A 24,153-nucleotide genomic window follows, 5' to 3' on the forward strand; every position below is an offset into this window, starting at 1 on the left:
TTCAATAAATTTGTGACCTTCTGCTTCTAGTAACTTTATTCAAATTAGTCAAGTAAAGTCCATTGCATAATTCGGTTTTCACTCCTTTCCAATTGATAATTGTAGTTCCTTCTTCATCCCAGTTAATGAGGTAGTTTCTAAGCTTCCGCTCAATCCCTAGTTGAAAAGGATCCTAGCCCAAGTTATGCGAAATATTTCAAGTCCCAAAGTCCATACTTTTTGTGCTGTTACTTCAAATTTCTCTCCCTCCTTCCTTCATTCCTGAATGGTACATGACATCTCTTCTCTCACCATTAGATCTCCTTTGAGATGATAGTGGATGCACCTGAGTGGTTCCTCTGGTTTTTCTCTCTTCTCTGGTTGTGACTGTGGAGTCATTCCTCTCTGTGGACACTAATGGTCCTTCAGTTCTCTGAGTGAGAGACAGTACTTCCTCTGATATTAGAGAAAGACCGAGTCCCTGGGTCATAGCATTAAACGGACACATAACTAATTCCGGGACTGCCATCAGCGAAATAACTCATCCCCGTGCTGCTCTTTTCGTTTTTTTTTGTCTCAATCACATCTCCATCTTGTCTCCTTCAATGGTGATGTTCTTCCAATGCAGCCCCAGCCAGGATTTGGCCTGTACTGAAAGCAGGTGCAAAGTCCTTGGGCAATTTTCAAAGGGAAAAAGTACGCTTGAATTTGTTCCTTTGAAAGTTTGTATCAAGTTTGTGAGGGCAAAGTACCTGTGGCCTCTGCACTTAGGTGGACAGTTTTCAAAATTGTTCCCTCAAACCCTTCTCCACTATAAGTTACACAGATACTAAACAAAGACTGGGCGTGCCACTCACCCTCAATGCACCCAGCTGGTCACTTTTCTTTCACAGGAGTGGACCCCCACTGTCTGCCACTCTCTGAGATCTGTTGCTCGATCAACTTCTAACTCAGTTTATATTTTTTCTTCTAACTCCTAGATTGATTGGCTTGCTCACTAGATTTTTTACACGGAACATCGTCAAAGGTTTTACAGAAATCCAGAGAGGCAACATCTCCTGTAACCCCTAATCTACTTCTCCAGTTACTTCAAAGAAATTATTAAATTTGGCGAGATTTTCCCCTTGTGAAACCATGTTGCCTACGAAACTGTGACCCATTTGCTTCAAGGTATTGTACTATACTTTTTATTTTTACATTTTATTTCTGCAATTTCCAAAGAAATTTAAATAAGAATGCTTTGTATGAGAAATATAGGATATCAGGCCAACCAAAAGAAATACAGTACACTCAGAATGTAAAGGAAACAATGAAATAGGCCACATACATTACATTAGAAGAGTTTGGGAGCAAGGGATAAGGGAAGAAACTGAGGAGATATTAAGGAAATGACTGAGTGCACTACTCTATCCATCTGTAGTAGGGATGTGAATCATTTTTTGACGATTTAAAAAAATCGTCCGATATTTTTTAAATTGTCAAAAATCGTTAGAGTGCGCGATACAATAGAAATTCCCCCGATTTATCGTGAAAAATTGTTAATGGGTTAGTGTCCACTAACGGGAGTTATTTGGGGGGAGGGCGGGAAAACCGGCACACCAAAACAACCCCTAAATCCACCCCGACCCTTTAAAACTAAACCCTTACCTTCCCCCACCCTCCTGAACCCCTCCAAAACTTTTTACGAGTACCTGGTGGTCCAGTGGAAGCCCCGGGACCGATCTCCTGCTCTCGGGCCATCGGCGCCATTTTGGCTGCCACTAATAAAAATGGTGCCAATGGCTCGATAAAAAAAAACCCCACCGACCCTTTAAAAATGACCCCTTTGCTTCTCCCACCCTCCCGAACCCCCCCAAAACTGTTTTAAAATTACCTAGTGGTCCACTGGGGGCGCGGGGAGCGATCTCCTGCTCTCGGGCCGACAGCTGCCACTAATAAAAATGGCGCTGATGGCCCTTTGCCCTTACCATGTGACAGGGTATCCATGCCATTGGCTGGCCCCTGTCACATGGTAGGAGCACTGGATGGCCAGTGCCATCTTTAAAGATCCTCTGCTCCTCACAAGACTCCCTTTACAAAATAATTCATTTTCTTAAAGCCACCCCTCTTAACATCTAGAACCTCTTGTTGTAGTATGGTTTGATTCTGATTTGAACCACACAGGATAGTGATCAATTTATCATAGATTATGCTCTACTATAACCTCAGCAATACTGTCATTTGACTCTATAAAAAGATATCTCAGTCTTCAAAAATGGCGGAGGTAAATATTGAAAGCCTTTGTGTGGGTGACTTTTTGAGTTATGGCTTTCAATATTTCTCCCCGCTGACCGCATACATTTTATGCAAATAACTTTTTTGGGGGCAGAGCTATGTTTTAGCTGGTAAGAAGTAAGAACACATATTGAGGGCTCTTTGGCTAAAGCAATGTACGCAAGCCTGATAAGAGAAATCACAATCCTAAATTTATCCAGGTAAAGCTATGCACATACAGGTGAATTTTCAAAGGAGTTATGCATGTAAATGTAACATACTATTGTAGCACTTTTCAAAAGCCTGTGTTACCTGTGCACTTAACACAGGTGAACCTTATTGACAATTCAATGGCATGTGTTGTACCAATTTTCAAAAGCCTTCTTACATGGGTAAAGTGCATTTATATGTGCAAAGCACAGTTTTAAGTGTGTAAATGCTTTTGAAAATTAGGCCCATACCGTAACTTTGTCCACAGATAATCATTGGGAGACTAATATAAGTAAGTCCCGTTGAATATCTCGGAAAAGTTACATGTATAACTTTACTCAGATAAATTTGCAACTCGCTGGCTTACTGACTACTGTCCTTGAAGTTTTTTAAGGACCAATACCATAATTACTCTGCTTTTTCTTCCATCCTTTAACTGTTTGAGGAACTTTCATGTACATGTAAATCTGTATCTTTTTGTGATTATATGAACTTAGTATGCTTCTATTGGATAGGCGGCAGGCACGAATTAGAACTTCAAATAAGTATCTTTTCATGTTACAAGAGTTTGAATTAAAGTTTTCCAATTTATGTAACCAAAAGATGGCAGCATTCTGTTGGTTTATGTGGTAATTTTTAAATCAAATTTATGTTGCATATTTTTGATAAGATGTGGGGTACAGGTAGATACAATATTACCATTGTAATTATTATTAAATGATATTCTTTGGGTGATCACTATGATATCAAAGAGAGAGAAAATATTTTACTCCTTATGGGCTCCAAATTGCCTCCTCTACTGAGAATGGTCACAGTATAAACAAAATCAAATCATATATATTATTTTTCATCCTTGACTAATCTAATGCAATTGAAATTATGAAGCATGCTGCATCTACCTATACAGCAGTTTGTTACAGCTGGAGAAAAACCTAAATATTCTGCCAGCAGATCAATGCATGGTAAGATGCATGAAGGGGACAAATACACAGTGTGCAAATGGCCACCTGTCACTCTCTGAATTGTGCCTGATGAAGTCCAAGGATCTGATATTCAGTTGCTGATATTTGCATTCTGAAAATTTCGTAAAGGATAATTGGAATAGCTTTACTGGAAGTCAGATTTCTGTAAGAAAACAAGCACAGTGACAACAGTGACTGTTGCCTGACAAAATATTAGATTTTCAAAACCCATCAACACTTTTTTTTTCTTCTCCTCTGCAGTATTTTTTAAATAGTGCCCAATTTCTGTTCCTCTACCATTAGCTCTCCCCGTCTTCCAAGTCATTTATCTGCCTCCATTTGACTGAAGAATATTGATGGTTGAAAGCTAATAATTTTCATATTATTCAAGTCTTTAAATTGTTCTATATGATGCCGAGCACAGCTGTAATAAAATAGTGAAGTAATAATTATATAGCCAATATCTACTTCAGCTGGGGTGCTTAAGTGCTCATACCAATACTTTTATTTTAGAGGAAACTATAATTATTAGCACCGTTAAGCTTCTTTAAAACAAACTTTCATTTGATTCACTTTATTGGACTAATATAAAAATTATCCAAAGTAGATATACCTGATCTTTCAAGGTCATTTCTTCTGACCTTTACGTTTTGTCATGCTCATGAAGAGCAAATTCTTTGGGTAATTCTTATGTTATTACAATGAAAAACAGCACATCCAGCAAAGAATCCAATTATCTCCAGGACAAAAGTGGTTATGTGAACTCTGCATTAAAAATAGTCCTGATACTGAAATCTTTCTACCGTTCGATATGGTATTAACTGGAATCATGAGTAGCTGTTGAATTAAATATATGATACGGGACAGTTTTCAAAAAAAAGCTTGGCACCTCACATAGGGAACGTAAGCTTTTTAGGCACCTAACTTTAAACAAATTTTCAGATGAACATAGGTGCCTAATGAGTACTTTTTCAAAGGGGCTATCTGTGGGTAAATAGCATGTAATTGCGTACATGCTATTTATAAACATCAAAAGTATGTGCATAGTTTTGGTTTCACACACATTTACTGACACAAAAAAAGGGGAGGTCTGAGCAGAGTCAAGAAATAAGTGCGGAAATTGCTATTTTATATGAGATTTATGCATATAAATTATCAAGTTTATTCATGTAATTTTGCACCTGCTGGTTGGCTGTTATTTTTAGGTGGGAGGTCTGAGTGAACTGGGGGCAGTTCAGGATGAAGTACTAGAGTGTCCAGGTAGTTGTACAGGGTGAGCGTTGAAGTTGGTGGGGAATCAGAAAATTTGCTTCTGTCATGTGATCAACTCCCGCCTCCCTAGCCTGACATCATCAATAAGGGACGGGCTCAAAATGTCTCGTTTGGCATGCTAACATGTGCGACATTGAGCCATCCTTTGATGATGCCGATGTCAAGTCTCTGTGGGAGGTAGTTCAGACTGTTGGCAGCCCAGAGCTTTATTGTATTGGTAACTGAAGCCAGCAGTTAGAAAACAACTCATGGCAATTTGCTACCTGAGGTGAGGGATAGGGTAGGATGAGGTGTCTGCCCCCACCCCCTTCCGCTGCCACCCCTGCTAAGGTACCCAAAAGGGATGCACTCTCCAAGTGACAGCTCATACTAACTCCCCATACAAAAGAAAACTCAAATTCTGATATCATCTCATTAAGAGCCAGACAAACACCTTTCACTGCCAGAAGCTTTTATGAAGTAACACCTTGGTACTTTTGATATTCAGTCACTCTGAGATTGTTATGGATTAGTGGAGAAGAAATGGAGGGTAGCTGGGAACACCCAAACCTTCTCCTCTCTCACAAAACCCTTCTATCCTCTCTTTTTCTTATTCCCCATTTCCACGTTCTCAATCTCCCTTCCCCCTCACTCCCTCACCCCTTCCCTCTCAGTCAGTCACCCCCCTCTCTACCCTTCCTTTCCCTCTGTCACTTACCCCTCCCTCCAACTCACCCCTTTCCTTCCTTCTCAATACTCACCCCTCCCTGCTACTCACCCCATGCCTTTCCTTTAAGTCACTCAACCCATCCCTCCCACTCACTACCACGCAGGGCCTCTTCTTACTGGGGAGGGATGGGAACCCCTCCAGCGCATCACCACAGAGCGCTGCAGTGCAGGCCCGGTGCCAGCTTTTTTGCTGCCCTGTGCAAACAATTAACATACTGGCTCCTCCTCATCCTGTTTTTTTTAAAACATTTAATTTGTATTCTTTTTCTAGTCAGGACCAGGGTATTAGGCATCCTAAGTAAATCTTACACTTTGTGCCCAGGCCTCCCCCCAACTTGGCCATCTCTGCACAAAATTTAAAATTATGCATTTGTAATACAAGATTTTACATGAAAAAAGGACACAAAGTATAGTCTTTTAAAGCAGAAATATCACAACATGTACATTATATTTACATGCACTGCTGTGGTGTCAACCAGAAAACCCTGCATAAAAGCCAAAAAGCCACTTGGAACATATGGCATTAGGACTATTGTAATGCATATTGGGTGTGGACTTGGTCCTCAGAAAGCCATGAGCAAACTAATCCCTAGATTCATCAAAATGCTATACTTACACATGGATAAATGTCTGCAGTACTTCACATAGGCCTGGATTTATCAAAATGCACTAAATATTGCATGTGATAGGAAAAGGTTTGTTCTATGCACAATTGTGATAACTGCCAGAATTGTTGTATTTCCTACATACAACCACTGGGGGGACCATTTTTAGTAGTTTAAGCTGCTGGAGAGCCAGCCTAGCTCTCATATGAGAGAGAGAGAGACTAGCCATAATGCCCTCATACTAGGTAGGTATTTATATCTCTATAGCAGGCCCATCTAGTAACTGGAGGTGAAGTTTAGGTATTAGTGTAGGGGTTAGGGGCCACTTTGACATTCAAAGTGAGACGTACGCTCTCTTGTGAAGATTTGATGACCTTTGGAGTGAGGAAACTCACACAAAGGTGAGATTTCTGCAATGTTCTCTCAACCTAGCTTGATGGACTTTCTACCTGGGTAACATTGCACGGCTTTGCCCACTTGGCCACAAATCCCACCCCAAACTCCTCCCCTTTTTCTGATTTGCATCGCACCACGTGTTATGGTGCTTTCGCATGCGTTAAAGGTGCTTTACACATGCGAAAACGCCATATAGCACTTTGATAAATGACCCCCATAGGTAGTATTACAGGGTGCAGTAAAGTTTTGAGAGAGAGAGAGAGAGAGAGAGAGAGAGAGATAGAGAGAGAGAGAGAGAGAGATATTTTTTATTAGGCATTCATAGTACTCAACTTATATCTCTATAGGAGGGCCAGCTAATAGCTCGAGGTGAGGTGTTGGTGGTGTTTTAGGGTTTAGGGACCAGTTTTACAAGCAGAGTGAGATGTACGAACAGCACAGTACACCTTGGTAAAGATTTGACATCATTCGCAGTGAGGAAAGTCTCATAAAATTGAAGTTTTAACTATGTTAGTACCCTGTTATAGAGTCCATTTCATAACATCATATGGATGAAATAACACCCGATTAATTAAAATCAATAAGAATAAAAAGAATCACTCACTCTCCATACCTGGGAACTTTTGTCTTCTGGACACCCTGAGATTGTCATGGATTAGTGGGAGGGGAAGGGATGTGCACAATCTTTCTCCTCTCCCATGTACACATATGTTCATTTTCATGCTCACACAGACATATACAAACACTCTTTCAAAACTCACAAAGGCTCACAGATACACACATATATTCTGGCTCCCTCCTTCTCTTTCAGGCACACACACATGCTGGCTCTTTTAGACCCACACCCACACACACTGGATCCCTCTCAGGCACACACGCAGACACACATTGGCTCCCTCCCTCTTTCTCAGGCATAAACATACATGCTTGATCCCTCTCACTCAGGCACATACAGGCTCCCTCTCTCTTAAGCACACACACACACACACACACACACACACTGGTTCCTCTCTCTCAAGCACACATACACACACACTGGCTCCATATCTCTCAAACACACACACATGCTGGTTCCCTCTCACAAAGACAGACAGACAGACAGATACACACACACACACATACACACACACACACACACACACACACACACAGAGCCTCCTTTCTCCTTCTCTCTCATGCACATACATTGCACATACATGAACACTCTCTCTCCTCTAGTTGGGATGAGATCCCCAGGGCCTCCTCCACCTCGGTTGCCGAGCCTGGTGCGATCCTTCGGCAACTGTGGGGCTGCTTTCACTTTGGCCACTGGGCGTGATGGGATTACCAGGTGGCTGTGCAGGCCTCTTGCATTTTGGTCGCCAGGCAAGATGGGCTCTCCCAGCGGCTACAGGTAGGGGTGGCTCTAGGCAATTTGCTGCCCAAGGTGAGGGAAGAGATGACGATCCCCACACCCCAAATTACAGCACAAATCATTGAGAGGGCCAAGGGTGGGGGTGGGGGGGGGGGGGAGGATCCTTTTGGCTTCTGGCCCTTTCGATTATTTGAAATTCTACAGAAGGAGGAAAACAGGGGTTAGAGTTCCCAGAGGAGTGACAGATTTTGATAATATTTCTAGGAAGCTGGCAAACCTGCCACACACTCCCAGGAACTCTACAGCCTACCTCCGTTTCCCCAGCATTTGCCCCTGTGCATGATGGAGTCTCCAGATTGATGCAAGAGTGTCAGGTGTACTAGATTAACTTTACTGCCTTGCACCCCCTTCCTCCCAGCCCTCACCATAAAAAAATAAAAAGTTACACATTTATAACAGATTTTACATGAAAAAGGACATTCATAGTTTTCTGAGATAAAAATATCCCAGCATCATGTATAATATTTTTACATGCACTGCTATGTTGCAACCAGAAAACACTGCAAAAAAAAAGACATTTTGAACCAATATTGTATTAGGCCTATTGTAAAGTGCATTTGATGAGGCTTGGCACTCACAAAGCCATATGTAAACTAAATTACAATTTAGTAAAACTCCCATGCCAAAACAGCACTAAATGCCAGCATTCAAACAGTAACAACCCTACCTATGAAAAGGCAATGCTGCAAATATTACACCAAGCCCTAAAACACCATTATTTATTTATTTATGAAACTTTTAATATACCGACATTCATAGGACATATCATGCCGGTTTACAAAAAACTGAGGCAGGCAGAAAACTGAGGCAGGCTGGACCACCAGGGACTTTTGGCAAGTCTTGTGGGGGTCAGGAGGGTCCCCCAAGACTTTCCAAAAGTCCCTGGTGGTCCAGCGGGGGTCCGGGAGTGATCTCCTGCACTCGGGCCGTCGGCTGCCAGTAATCAAAATGGCGCCAATAGCCTTTGCCCTTACTATGACACAGGGGCTACCGCTGCCATTGGTCGGCCCCTGTCACATGGTAGGAGCACAAGATGGCGCCGACAGCCGACGGAGGGAGGGCAGGACACTCTCCGGGACCCCCGCTGGACCACCAGGGAATTTAGGCAAGTCTTGGGGGGGGGGGGGGGTTTAGGAGGGTGGGGAGTTTTAGTTAATTAAATTAAAAGGGAAACAAATAAGAATGGCACGTATCAACGGACCGGGGGGCCCCTTTCAACGGATACAACGTATCTGGCCCTGACGAATATGAATGCCGTATGAAACGTATGCGGCTCCTCTGCACATCCCTAATAGAAACCTCTCTTTAAGGGCAGCAAGTCCTGCCTTTCATGAAGGAATCTTATGTAATGATTAATGCGGCTATGTACAGTTGTTATGACCTGGCCCAGACAGTGGGAAAAAGATGTTTAGGACATTCCCCCAATGACCATGACTGGAATGAGCCAGATGCCATAAAATACAGGGCACACAATAGTTTGGTGAGGTCTGATATAGTGAAGGACTTTTCTACGACTGGATCCAGATCCCCACTGAGTTCTTTATAGAATTCCATGATAGCCTGAGAGCTAAGGTAATACCTCATAACCACATGGCATGGTACTCTGGCATCCCCAGCAATGTGGAATGGGGATGAAAGATGCACTCTCTGTACTGCCTGCGTGACTTTCTGTGAGGCAACCTCTGACATAGGCCAGTGCGCTCCACCAGTGGGGCTTGCAGCTCTGGCTCTGATGCAGGTACTTCTGTAGGAGGCATCTAAATCTCCCCTGCCTGTTGTAGTTATTGTTTTTGTTATTGAGCAGCCTGAAGCAGCCATTATCCCACTACTAGTATACTTTCCCCTAACATTATAGCTTTAGGAAGACAGGGCTGGTAACAAAACGTGTTTTTATTGGCTTGTCAGGAATGTGTAGGTATGTCTGAGGGTAGGCCTTTTTTAATCATGTACGATATCCATGATGCCTGATAATGGCCGTTGTCATGCCCTAAAAAATGTTTTTCCTCCTTACTACAAATCAAAAGGTGTTGTTATATTCCACGTTAAATCCAGAATTCTTATGTGATATTTTTCCTCAAAATGTGGTAGAAGTCCTTCATTTGCATAATTGTCCTGGTTTTACATGCTCATTATCTTATTTAAATACTAACGTGCGGCATAATAAATATCGCACGTTAGACCCCGTTTATCGCGTGATGAGGCCCTAATGTGGTTTGGTGAATGACCCTTTATGAGTTTATTTTACATATGCCTCTAAATAACAGGAAAAAACTCCTTTCTCTATTGTATAGTTGCTGCCATTCATCCATTTGTGTAATCATGAAAGTTAACAAGAAATAACAGTAGAACCATGAAAAGTGATATTCTGAAGTGTTTAAAACAATATTCTTTGAATTCACATTAAAGCTACTAGACCGTCATATATAAAGAAAATCTTTGTAGGCTCTCATACCAATTTAGAGGGCTAAAATAAGATTTAGTGCATGAGCTGCTAGAACTCTCTACCATGTCATGGAAAGAAATAGACTGGGGATGGTAACATTAATTAAGTGGTATTATTATAGGATGTGGTGCAGTATTTCTGTAGACAGAACTTTCCCAAAATAAAATGTAAACAATCAGATTTTTTTTTTTCCAGAGCACTTTTAAGAATTAAAACTCCAGCAGAGCCTAATTAGCGCTCATGCAGATATATGTGAGTGTTACATTGCCCTCTGAGCAAACAGAAATTAACCTATGGTGTTGGGGTTAAGTGTTGATTATATCATGCCTTATAGTTTCAATCTCAGGTTCAAGCATGCTGAATAAAATTAAACTGTCTTAATGGCGGAAGTCCTTTTTCTGCTGAGGTTTGGCGAAAATGTGTGCATTTCTGGCTCTCTTTGAGAGAGCAATGCTGCATGGCGTTAACAAATGTGACAGCTGTGCTACAATACGCCAGAAGCTTCAGAAACTGTGTCTCATGTGCATACATGATTTAACCTTGCTGCTTAGGCTACTAGGACACTTTTCCAGCTGTTGCCCACTGTTAGGGGAACGGAGAAAGCCCCTTTAGCAAAAGGCATCACTGATTTCTGGAAAAAAAAAAAAAAGAGTTCTGCAAACCATTTTGTTCTTATACTTTCTTTTCTACTCAAAATGTATACTTTTAAATAAATACATTTCACGATGGTATGTTACAAGTTAGCCTGTACTTCGTGCAGATCAAGCCATTAAAAGTGTTTCTTTAGGGTGAAACTCCCTCTGATTTCGAAAGCAACTATTTTTTTAACTCTCGTATGTCTCTCAAATTATGTTCCTTCAATGCATTTAAGCAGGGAATCTTTTTTTTCTCTCCCCTTTCTCCTTCTTAACAGATTCAAAATATGAGCATTTAGGAACTGTGCTAAACTGAATGATAATATTCAATATTTTCCTATACCCAGTGCTTTATATAAGTGATGATTTTGATGGGCAATTACAGTTTCTTAATTATGTTCTGTTTCTGGCCCGCCATTCTTTCTGCTGTCCCTATGTCCTTTCACTTTTTGTTTTCCCTGATTTAATTTGTTCTGCTATATTACTCTACCTTGCTTCCTGTTTTTTTTTTTTTTTTAAACACTTTGAGCTCTTTAGTGAATAGTCTGCTATCCTGGTTTGAATGGATCTTTCCCCTTCAAAGAATGATGCTTTCTTACCCTTTTCTCCTCATTCAGGGGCGGCTCAAGGCAATCAGTTGCCTGAGGCGAAGGATGAAATGGTGCCTCCCCCACCCCCTCACTCCCCCCCCCATGTCCCGGAGCAGGTGAAATCACCGAGGGCCAGGGTAGGGGAAGGAGTGAAGTGACTTGCCCAAGATCACAAGGAATGGCAATAGGATTTGAACCCTGGCTTCCCTTGTTTGCAGCCCACTGCTCTAACCACTCAGTTTTTGGGCCTGTTATTTTTATGTTCTCAGTCTTCAGCGTCCTCACTAGAGGGTGCCGGAGAAATGTTTAATGGGGGCATGATGGCCTTTGGCCGCCCCACCCCCAAGGGTCTAGAAATAGGACTCCTCCATTCCCTGTTGCCAGCCTCCCACCCTTCTCCAGGATCTGCCCCCTGGGGGTGTGAGAGGTTGGTGAATGGTGGGAGTCTGTGTGTGTGACTCATTTGTTCTTAGGACTGATATAAGGGTATTAGATGCCCTAGACAAACCTTGCAGCCTTTCATTCCCCCTTCCCTCCCCTCCTCACATAATTAAAATGTATGCATTCTTTTCCATTTTGAAATGTAACTTCCCCAACCTAAAAAGGCAGAATGCATAAGGAAAATAGACATTAAAAGTACAATCTTCTGAAATAAAAATATCACTTACAACAACATATATATTATATAGGCATGCACTGCAAAAAACACACTTTCAAAAATAATAGCTTAATAGACTTAATAAACTACCTTTCTCATAGTAATCAAGGTGGGTTACTGGATCCCATATGGTATTAGGCCTAAGGTAAAGTGCACTGGGTGTGGGAAAGGCCAGAAATTAGAGATGTGCTTCGGATTGATTTATCAAGTCGGGCTTTGTTTCAGGGCCCCCCCCCCCAACAGGAATTTTGTTTTTCCCGCTGTTCAGGTTTTTTTTTTTGGGACCCTTGATTTTGGGGGCCCCAAAATTTTGGAAAAAAATTAAATCATTTTTCGGTTCTCCTAATTCAGGAAAAATGATTGCACATCCCTACCAGGAATAAACTGAACTCCAATTCCAATTCCAATGCAGTAAGCCTTCCATATCCCAACTGCCAGCACTCAACTTATAAAAAAGCCATACTGCAAATATTACATCAGTCTCTAAACACTAATACACCTCCTGTTAGGAAAACAGATTAAAGCCAGGTTGTTGTAAATCCCTACACAGAAACTACATGCTAGCAGAATACCTAAAGCCTTAGTCACACAAGCAGAACACAGATAAACTCTCACCAAATTCAAGATAAAGAGATCATAAAATATAAATTGAAATGCGCAGACAAAAACAACTGGAAATCACATGAAGCCAAACTCTGTAAGCAATGCAAACACAATCAAGAAATATAAAACATTTAGCATACCAATAAAAAGAATGTCAAATCTGCTAATAAATTCAGCCAATTAAAAACACGTATAAAAATGTTTAAAATATTACCAAACACTAATAAAATATTTCAAAACAGCAGATATATCACATCCAATAATTAAAACTAACAAGGAAAAAAAAAATCTCCCACTCTCCATACCTGGGAACTTTAGATTTCCAGTCCTCCTGACATTGTCGTAGATTGGAAGAGGGTGCACAAACTTAACCTTTCTCACATACATATGTATAGGTACTCACACACACATAAACACATGTACACATGCACTCTCTCTCATAGGCAGACACACACACACAAACACCCACTCTCTCTCACATACACACACACACACACACACATACATGCATACACACACAAACACCCTCTCATATATACACATACACCCTCACCACTCTCTCATACTCATACCCCAACCACCCTCTCGTACTCACACATACACCCCCCCACCCTCTCATACACACATCCTCACACTCACACACCCCTCTTATATACACATACAGGCTCTCACCCCCCTCCAACACACACACAAGCAGTCACCCATCAACCCAGGCAGGCAGTCACCCACCCTCACACACATACAGGCAGTCACCCACACACACTCATAAGGCCTAGGCCTTTTTATCAGCTGCCAATGGGATGGGAGTCCGCTGTCAGCCACTGCATCCTCCTCCTCTTAGTTCGCCAGTTGTGGGGTGGGGTGTTTATCTTGTCATCTCCTGCTGCCGGGGGCCAGTCTCATGGTAAAAGCTACGAGACTGGCCCTGCGGCAGCAGGAGATGACGTCGGGATAAACACAACTCCTGCTGTCTGGGGTTAGGAACATGTGTTGCCAGGGGTGGATTGCAAGAAAATATCAGCTCAGCGGATTTTTTCAAAACTGGCCCATGGGATATCTGACTCCCTCAAGTACTTTCCCTGCAGCACATGTATCAGCTCCCAAAAGTACAACCTGGAACCCAGTAGAGCTGAGCCAAACTATTTCCAAAATAAACTTCATCTTTCCTAAATAACTAAGAAGTTGAGCACATTCTAGACCAGGGTTGAGCAGAGCTGCAGCCCCCATTCCATCCATGTAAATTGTTGGGCCCCCTACACATCTGTTTATATCTCTTGCAGAGATATATCCTGGATTCCCAGTCTGGCTCTTCAACCAGTTGCAAGTAATGACACTGTCAGCCAGTGTCAGACGCACACATGCTCAGTCCCAGATTTTTAGATTGCAGAAAAGTTATTGGCACATACACACCGACACCCACAAAGCCACATTCTTTCTCGGACACAAAGACACCCCCCCCCCCCACCCACCCACACACCAACCCACACACACACACACACACACACACACACACACACACACACACACACACACAGAGTGGGGCAGGATGTAGCTTGCTTTGCTCTGGGAACTATCCAACCCAATCTGACCTCTACAGGCTTTGGAGATCACCTTAAAATGATCACAGTGCTATAGGAGCTTGCCAACTTTTGCTATATGGCATACTGCATGCAGAAATGAGCACCAGAGCTCCAAGAAATGAAAAAGATGGTGACTGGGCCTGCAAATCCTGAGACCCCCCCCCCTGTGGTGAGCAGTGCCTCTCCAGTTGAACTAATGGCTGCGGCCATTCAAGCTTTAGAACCCCGCTTTGAAAAACTAGATACAATTTATGATACATTTCAAGAAATGACCTTCACTATCGGGGAATTTGGCCACAGAATGATGGAGGTGGAACAACGGGTCTCTGACCTCCAGGATGAGGTATGTGAAAACTTTGGCAATTTCACTACTTTAAAGAGCCCTGAGGGGAATTCTGTGCAGAATTTGGCAGGCCCTGATGTGCCGTGAGCAGAGGCCATCCTGCTCGCGGCGAAGAAGGATCAGGTCCTGGCATGCTGTGAGCAGAGGCCGTCCTGCTCACGGCGAAGAAGGATGAAGCCCGGCATGCCGCGAGTGAAGGCTGTCCTGCTCACGCCAAGGTGCAATGGGCCCTGGCATGCCGCGAGAATCAGCCGTCCTGTCGCGGCAAAACTGGAGCAGGACCGAGTGAGTGTGAGTATGTATGTGTGTGTATAAGACTGTGAGCCTTGGGGGTGAGAGAGAGGGTGTGGGTGCCAGAGAGAGAGGGAGCCTGTGTTAGGAGATTGTGAAGGAGTGTGTATATGTGTGCGAGATTGGGAGCTGGTGTGTGTGAAAAAGGGATTGTGTGTATGTGAACGTGCTTGTTTGTGAGGGTCTTTGTATGTGTAAGAAAGAGAGCCTGTGTGAAGGGATGTGTATATGTGTGAGAAAGAGCCTGTGTGAAGGGATGTATGTGAATTAGAGAGAGGGAGCAAATGTGTAGGGGGTGAGTGAGAGAGGGAGCCAGGGTGCAGGGGTGTGTGGGAGAGAGAATTAGGTAGGCAGTAAGAGGGTGGATTTGCAATGGAATGCTCAATGGGATGGAGTTCAAAGCTGGAAATTTCCTGTGCATTTACATGAGAATACTCTTTTCAAGGAATTTTTAGTGAAACAATGGGAAGCATTCCAAGAATTTAATCATAAAACAAATCTAACTTGAGTTTGTTTTAGGAAATGGCAAAACTGGACATGCGAGGTGAAGTGATCTCTTTTGTGACTAAGCAAAGGAGAGACTTAGATAACAATATCCTTAGATGGGAAAAAGAGCTAGATTGTACTCAGCTAGAATCCATATAGCAGAAGGGAAAGCTAAATATTTCACTGCACAAAAGGGGTTGAATTAATTAATCCATCAGAGAATGGAAAAAAGAAATCAATGTTTTACTTTACATTTAAATTACACCAATATGGACATAAACTGGGCAGAAATTTGGCATCTTTGATTAAAAGCGAGAGGGGTGAAAATTTATAGCTGCAGTTAAGGGTCTGTAGTTAATTCCAAGAAGCAAATACAAGAGGTTTTCTTAAAATATTTCAGAGATCCCTACTCCAAGAAGACGGAGGATCCAGTTGCCATGAAGCAATATTTAGATAATATTTGTATGCCCTAACTTATAGAAGTTCAGTTCCGTAGATTGAATGCGCCAGTGGGTAATCAAGAAATTCAATTTGCTATTCAACAGGCTAGGATCTATAAAATGCCTGGGCTGGATGGATTTGGGGGTGAATTTTATAAGTTACTATGAGGACAAGGGTTGGCTCCATTAGCAGCTATGTGTGAGAAAACTATAGTGGAAGGTACTTTTCACTCTGAGAGCCATCGGGCATGGATTACTTTGATCCCCAAACCTGGTAAGGATATATATATCTGTCAACTAATTCTGACCTTGTAAATACCTGTACTGTTAATAATGTACTATTAAGTTGATCCGCTAGCCCTATGCGCCCATGCTAAATTTAGTTTAGTTTATTTTAATTATATTATAATTTCAATGTTATCAGCGATGTATCATTATTTTAATTATGTTGTATTGTAAAGCTTGTTGCTAATTTAATGTTCATTGTAAACCGAGGTGATGTATACTAACGAGCCGCGGTATATAAAAACCTTTAAATAAAATATATAAACCCGATTCATATAGGCCTATATCGCTTCTTAACTTTGACCTGAAATTACTAGCTAAAATAATGACTGAGAGGCTGGCTTCTTTGCTTCCTAAACTCATTTTGGATAATCGGGTGGGTTTTGTGCGATATAGGCATTCAGTCATGAATATAGGGAAGATTCTGGCTTCCTTAATGACAACTGGACTGTCGAATGTAGACTCTCTCTTTATCAGTTTTGATGCTGAGAAGGCATTTTAATCGATTTAATTGGGAATACTTGTTTGCTGTCTTGGGCAAAGTGGGGATAGAGGAAACATTTCTCCAAATGGTTCACTTGCTATATTCCACTCCTACAGATGCTCTTTTGATCAATGGTGAACGGACAGACGAGTTTGAGATGCAGGGAGGAACTCAACAGGGTTGTCTGCTATCTCGCCTGTTATTTCATCTCTCCCTAGAACCTTTATTGTGACAGATTCATTTTATGCCAGAAGTTTAGGAGGTTAAAATGGGGAAGGTGAAGTTCAAGATCACTGGATTTGCAGTTGATATGTTAGTGCACATTATTAACCCTGTTAGGTCTTTAAAAGCTTTGATGTGCGAGTTTCTTTTTGGATAATTTTCAGTGTTGAAACTCAGCTTAGATAAATCTGAGGCTATGGGTACACTGGTGTGGGTTAATACCCTATGGAGTCAGAGGTTTCCTTTACTGTTGGGCGGGGATTCATTTTTGTATTTAGGGATTGTTCTCCCTGCAGATGTTACTAACTTTATCATCTCAATATTCCACCTTTGATCGCACAGATAAAGACTAAATGTGCCATTGGCAGTCTCTTCCTCTATCTTTGGTTGGTAGAGTTAATGTATTTAAAATGAATACTTTCCCAAAATAGTTATATATGTTACAGTTACTACCATGAAGAAATAAGTCAAAACAGCTAGAATCCCAACATATAACACTCAATAATAGTGTAAATACACAGCATGATATTCGTCAGCAGACCTCATACAAGGCATACATATTTGATGCTAGTTAGCATGATAGCATAAGTATACCAGTATTATAATCATAGGTCATATATTGTCCATCAAAAAGAATTTTTTTTGGATTTTTCTTATGCAAGTAAAACTTTAAAATGGCCCATTGGCCCATCAAAAATTGTATAGCATTGCAAAATTAGCACTTAGCTTTTTGATTATCGAGGACATAGCAGAGACATGGACGTGAGGACATGCACAGCGTCAAGCCCGACATGGACCGTGTTTCGGATTTTAAAGCCTTCTTCAAGGGCCAATGATATCTGCAATTTAAACACATCCATAGTGAAGCATAGTAACAAATCAACAGCTATATATATACTTCATGCAGCAATAATACCAACAGTGAACATGAAAGAACAGCATTTTCAGATGGTAGCGTTTTCTCCTCTGCCGAAAGGGACGCAATCGCGCCATTTTTAAAGTGTCTATGACCAATGGAAAAGCAGACTCCACCCAGGACGTAACGTGATAGTTGCTAGGCAATTCCTAACAAACGAAAGACTCCACCCAAGACGTAGCGTACTGGTTGCTAGGCAATTCATAACAGTGAATACCACTCAATGGCCGTATTGAGCCCGACTGGGTGTATGCATTGGAGCTGGAATATCCAGCGTTGTTCGCGAATATTAAGAAGTCTCTGAAGATCTCCCCCTCTTTTGGTAGGAAATATATGATCGATGATCCGCCATTTTAGGTCTATAAACTGATGTTGATGGTCAAGACAGTGCTGGACAATAGGTGCATTAACCTTGCCGGTATTCAAACAGCTGCGATGTTCAATTAATCGTGTTTTGATATTACGCTTTGTTCTTCCCACGTAGATTTTAAAACATGGACATATAATAATATATATAACGTGGGAAGTGAGGCAGGTAGAGTAAAAGTGAGCTTCGTGCATTTTGCCAGCATTGTCAATCCAATTCATAAGAACATAAGAAAATGCCATACTGGGTCAGACCAAGGGTCCATCAAGCCCAGCATCCTGTTTCCAACAGTGGCCAATCCAGGCCATAAGAACCTGGCAAGTACCCAAAAACTAAGTCTATTCCATGTAACCATTGCTAATGGCAGTGGCTATTCTCTAAGTGAACCTAATAGCAGGTAATGGACTTCTCCTCCAAGAACTTATCCAATCCTTTTTTAAACACAGCTATACTACCTGCACGAACCACATTCTCTGGCAACAAATTCCAGAGTTTAATTGTGCGTTGAGTAAAAAAGAACTTTCTCCGATTAGTTTTAAATGTGCCCCATGCTAACTTCATGGAGTGTCCCCTAGTCCTTCTACTATCTGAAAGAGTAAATAACCGATTCACATCTACCCGTTCTAGACCTCTCATGATTTTAAACACCTCTATCATATCCCCCCTCAGTCGTCTCTTCTCCAAGCTGAAAAGTCCTAATCTCTTTAGTCTTTCCTCATAGGGGAGTTGTTCCATTCCCCTTATCATTTTGGTAGCCCTTCTCTGTACCTTCTCCATCGCAATTATATCTTTTTTGAGATGCGGCGACCAGAATTGTACACAGTATTCAAGGTGCGGTCTCACCATGGAGCGATACAGAGGCATTATGACATTTTCCGTTTTATTCATCATTCCTTTTCTAATAATTCCCAACATTCTGTTTGCTTTTTTGACTGCCGCAGCACACTGAACCGACGATTTCAATGTGTTATCCACTATGACACCTAGATCTCTTTCTTGGGTTGTAGCACCTAATATGGAACCCAACATCGTGTAATTATAGCATGGGTTATTTTTCCCTATATGCATCACCTTGCACTTTTCCACATTAAATTTCATCTGCCATTTGGATGCCCAATTTTCCAGTCTCACAAGGTCTTCCTGCAATTTATCACAATCTGCTTGTGATTTAACTACTCTGCACAATTTTGTGTCATCTGCAAATTTGATTATCTCACTCGTCGTATTTCTTTCCAGATCATTTATAAATATATTGAACAGTAAGGGTCCCAATACAGATCCCTGAGGCACTCCACTGTCCACTCCCTTCCACTGAGAAAATTGCCCATTTAATCCTACTCTCTGTTTCCTGTCTTTTAGCCAGTTTGCAATCCACGAAAGGACATCGCCACCTATCCCATGACTTTTTACTTTTCCTAGAAGCCTCTCATGAGGAACTTTGTCAAACGCCTTCTGAAAATCCAAGTATACTATATCTACCGGTTCACCTTTATCCACATGTTTATTAACTCCTTCAAAAAAGTGAAGCAGATTTGTGAGGCAAGACTTGCCCTGGGTAAAGCCATGCTGACTTTGTTCCATTAAACCATGTCTTTCTATATGTTCTGTGATTTTGATGTTTAGAACACTTTCCACTATTTTTCCTGGCACTGAAGTCAGGCTAACCGGTCTGTAGTTTCCCGGATCGCCCCTGGAGCCCTTTTAAATATTGGGGTTACATTTGCTATCCTCCAGTCTTCAGGTACAATGGATGATTTTAATGATAAGTTACAAATTTTTACTAATAGGTCTGAAATTTCATTTTTTAGTTCCTTCAGAACTCTGGGGTGTATACCATCCGGTCCAGGTGATTTACTACTCTTCAGTTTGTCAATCAGGCCTACCACATCTTCTAGGTTCACCGTGATTTGATTCAGTCCATCTGAATCATTACCCATGAAAACCTTCTCCATTACGGGTACCTCCCCAACATCCTCTTCAGTAAACACCGAAGCAAAGAAATCATTTAATCTTTCCGCGATGGCCTTATCTTCTCTAAGTGCCCCTTTAACCCCTCGATCATCTAAAGGTCCAACTGACTCCCTCACAGGCTTTCTGCTTCGGATATATTTAAAAAAGTTTTTACTGTGAGTTTTTGCCTCTACAGCCAACTTTTTTTCAAATTCTCTCTTAGCCTGTCTTATCAATGTCTTACATTTAACTTGCCAATGTTTATGCTTTATCCTATTTTCTTCTGTTGGATCCTTCTTCCAATTTTTGAATGAAGATCTTTTGGCTAAAATAGCTTCTTTCACCTCCCCTTTTAACCATGCCGGTAATCGTTTTGCCTTCTTTCCACCTTTCTTAATGTGTGGAATACATCTGGACTGTGCTTCTAGAATGGTATTTTTTAACAATGACCACGCCTCTTGGACATTTTTTACTTTTGTAGCTGCTCCTTTCAGTTTTTTTCTAACAATTTTTCTCATTTTATCAAAGTTTCCCTTTTGAAAGTTTAGCACGAGAGCTTTGGATTTGCACACTGTTCCTTTTCCAGTCATTAAATCAAATCTGATCATATTATGATCACTATTGCCAAGCGGCCCCACCACCGTTACCTCTCTCACCAAGTCCTGTGCTCCACTGAGAATTAGATCTAAAATTGCTCCCTCTCTCGTCGGTTCCTGAACCATTTGCTCCATAAAGCTATCATTTATTCCATCCAGGAACGTTATCTCTCTAGCGTGACCCGATGATACATTACCCAGTCTATATTGGGGTAATTGAAGTCTCCCATTATTACTGCACTACCAATTTGGTTGGCTTCCCTAATTTCTCTTAGCATTTCACTGTCCATCTCACCATCTTGACCAGGTGGACGGTAGTATACCCCTATCACTGTAGTCTTCCCTGATACACAAGGGATTTCTACCCATAAAGATTCAATTTTGTATTTAGTCTCATGCAGGATGTTTATCCTGTTGGACTCTATGCCATCCCGGACATAAAGCGCCACACCTCCTCCCGACTGCTCCTCTCTGTCATTGCGATATAATTTGTACCCCGGTATAGCACTGTCCCATTGGTTATCCTCTTTCCACCATGTCTCTGAGATGCCAATTAAGTCTATGTCATCATTTACTGCTATACATTCTAATTCTCCCATCTTACTTCTTAGACTTCTGGCATTAGCATACAAACATTTCAAAGTTTGTTTTTTGATTGTATTTTTATTCTGCTTTTTAATTGATAGGGATAAGTTAGAATTTTTTAGCTCAGGTGAGTTTTTAGTTACAGGCATTTGGACTACTTTTCTAATTATTGGAACCTCACTGTCGGGATGCCCTAATTCTAGTGCATCATTAGTATCCTTTAAAGATACATCTCTCCGAACCATGCGCTGCTGAGCGACTGTCGGCTTTCCCCTTTGTTCTAGTTTAAAAGCTGCTCTATCTCCTTTTTAAGGGTTAGCGCCAGCAGTCTGGTTCCATCCTGGTTAAGGTGGAGCCCATCCCTTCGGAAGAGACTCCCCCTTCCCCAAAAGGTTCCCCAGTTCCTAACAAAACTGAATCCCTCTTCCTTGCACCATCGTCTCATCCACGCATTGAGACTCCGGAGCTCTGCCTGCCTCTGGTGACCTGCGCGTGGAACAGGGAGCATTTCAGAGAATGCTACCCTGGAGGTTCTGGATTTAATCTTTCTACCTAAGAGCCTAAATTTGGCTTCCAGAACCTCCCTCCCACATTTTCCTATGTCGTTGGTGCCCACGTGTACCACGACAGCCGGCTCCTCCCCAGCACTGTCTAAAATCCTATCTAGGTGACGCGTGAGGTCCGCCACCTTCGCACCAGGTAGGCATGTTACCAGGCGATCCTCACGCCCACCAGCCACCCAGCTATCTACATTCCTAATAATCGAATCACCAACTATGACGGCCGACCTAACCCTTCCCTCCTGGGCAGTAGGCCTTGGGGAGATATCCTCAGTGCGAAAGGACAATGCATCACCTAGAGAGCAGGTCCTTGCTACAGGATCCTTTCCTGCTACATCTGGTTGGTGCTCTCCCATTATGAGACCTTCTTCCTCCAAGGCAGCACCAGGGCTGCCAGTCTGAAGTTGGGACTGGACTACTATGTCCCTGAAGGTCTCATCTATATACCTCTCTGTCTCCCTCAGCTCCTCCAGGTCTGCCACTCTAGCCTCCAGAGATCGGACTCGTTCTCTGAGAGCCAGGAGCTCTTTGCATCGCGTGCACATGTACAACTTCTCACCGGTGGGTAAAAAATCATACATGTGACACTCGATGCAAAAGACTGGGAAGCCCCCCTCTTGCTGCTGGACTGCTGCCTTCATCTCAATTTTGATCAGTTCCTAGTTAAGTTTTAGGTTGCTATGGGATTAGGAATGTGTCTAAGTTCCTTTAAATGTATTAGTGAATTCACTATATGTCTGGTAGTGGCCTACTGGGGTCTGATCGAATTCTCAATAAGTTTTTGTTGATGGGGTTTTTTTTTTTTTTTTTGGGTTTTTTTTTGTGCAAGTGGCACCTGCCTATAAATTAAGGGATGAGCTTGGGGTGGGTGGGCGAGGGGTGGGAGGGTTGGGAATTACAAACAGTCTAACTTTAGTTAGTCAGCCTGAGTGACTCACAGCTCCCTTGATTAACAAATGTTGTTCCCTATTCAAACCTAATCACACTACCTCAACACCTTTCCAAGGTGAGTAACTGAGCTGAAATATTCAACTTTTTTACTTTGGTATATACTGCTCCTAGCTTATTTCTAGCTTCTGGCTACTTTTTTGTTGGGTTTTTTTTTTTTTTTTTTTGTGGTTTTTTTTGTTTTTCAATACAATGCACTCAGTTATTTATTAAATAAAACACTTAGCTCTTTAAAAGTCTGGAGGACACTTTAATAGTCAGGCAGACTTTTTAAAAAATAAACACACTACCTACTGCTACCTTATTGACTGACTATTTAAAAATGCAAACAGTCTAACTTGTTTATTTACTGACTGACTATTAAAGGCACAAACACACAAACACACTAAATAATATTCCCAAATAGTTAACTTTGCCCCAATACTTTTAAAAAAGTCAATGTCAATGTCCCAAGCAAAAACTTACTGATTCCTTTCAGCCACCAGCAAGGTGCACTTCCCACAGGCCCAATGACCAAGGGGTTTGTCTGTAATTGCGGGTGCATCAATATACGTCCGGGTTTGAGTTAACAGATCTCGTAAATTTTTTCCTCTGCAAAAAGCAATAAGCGGAAACTCTTGAAAAACCTGATGGATCTGTACAATATACCAATGCTCATGTATGATCTTAACAATGTCATGAGATCTAGAAGAGTATCGAATTGTGCACACCAATGGAGGATCCAACCGTCCTTCTGTAGGCTCCAACAGTAGCCATTCTCGATGAGCATTAGATGCTCTTTTTAACGCTTTTTTGATCACAGCCGGGGGATATCAACGATGCAATAATCTGGATGCCAAACCTTGAGCTTGGATATTAAACTCAGTTTTCTTGGAACAAAGACGCCGGAGGCGTAAAAATTGGCCAATTGGAAGGCTCTTCTTTAGACTGTAAGCATGGAAACTAGAAAAATGCAGAAGTGTATTTCTGTCCATTGGTTTTTTGTACAAAGTAGTGGTAAAATGATCATTATCTAATGTAATGAAAATATCCAGAAAAGAAATATGAGAGTGATGAAATTGCATTGAAAAAACAAGATTAGAATCTAAAGTGTTTAACCACTGTAAAAATTCATTCAGATGTGGAACATCGCTATACCAAAGAAAAAATATATCATCGATATAGCGAGTCCAGTGAGAAATGTATGAGAAAACAGGAGCAGGATATAGCAGCTGTTCTTCAAAATTTGCCATATACAAGTTGGCTACACTGGGGGCCATAGTGGCCCCCATTGCTGTTCCATGTATCTGATTGTAAAATTGGTCATTTTCCAAAAAATAGTTATCCCAAAGAGCAAATCTAGCCAACCTAACCAAAAATTCAGTGGGTGCCC

The sequence above is a fragment of the Rhinatrema bivittatum genome, chromosome 5 (genome assembly GCF_901001135.1).
Source record: "Rhinatrema bivittatum chromosome 5, aRhiBiv1.1, whole genome shotgun sequence".
Classification (NCBI taxonomy): domain Eukaryota; kingdom Metazoa; phylum Chordata; class Amphibia; order Gymnophiona; family Rhinatrematidae; genus Rhinatrema; species Rhinatrema bivittatum.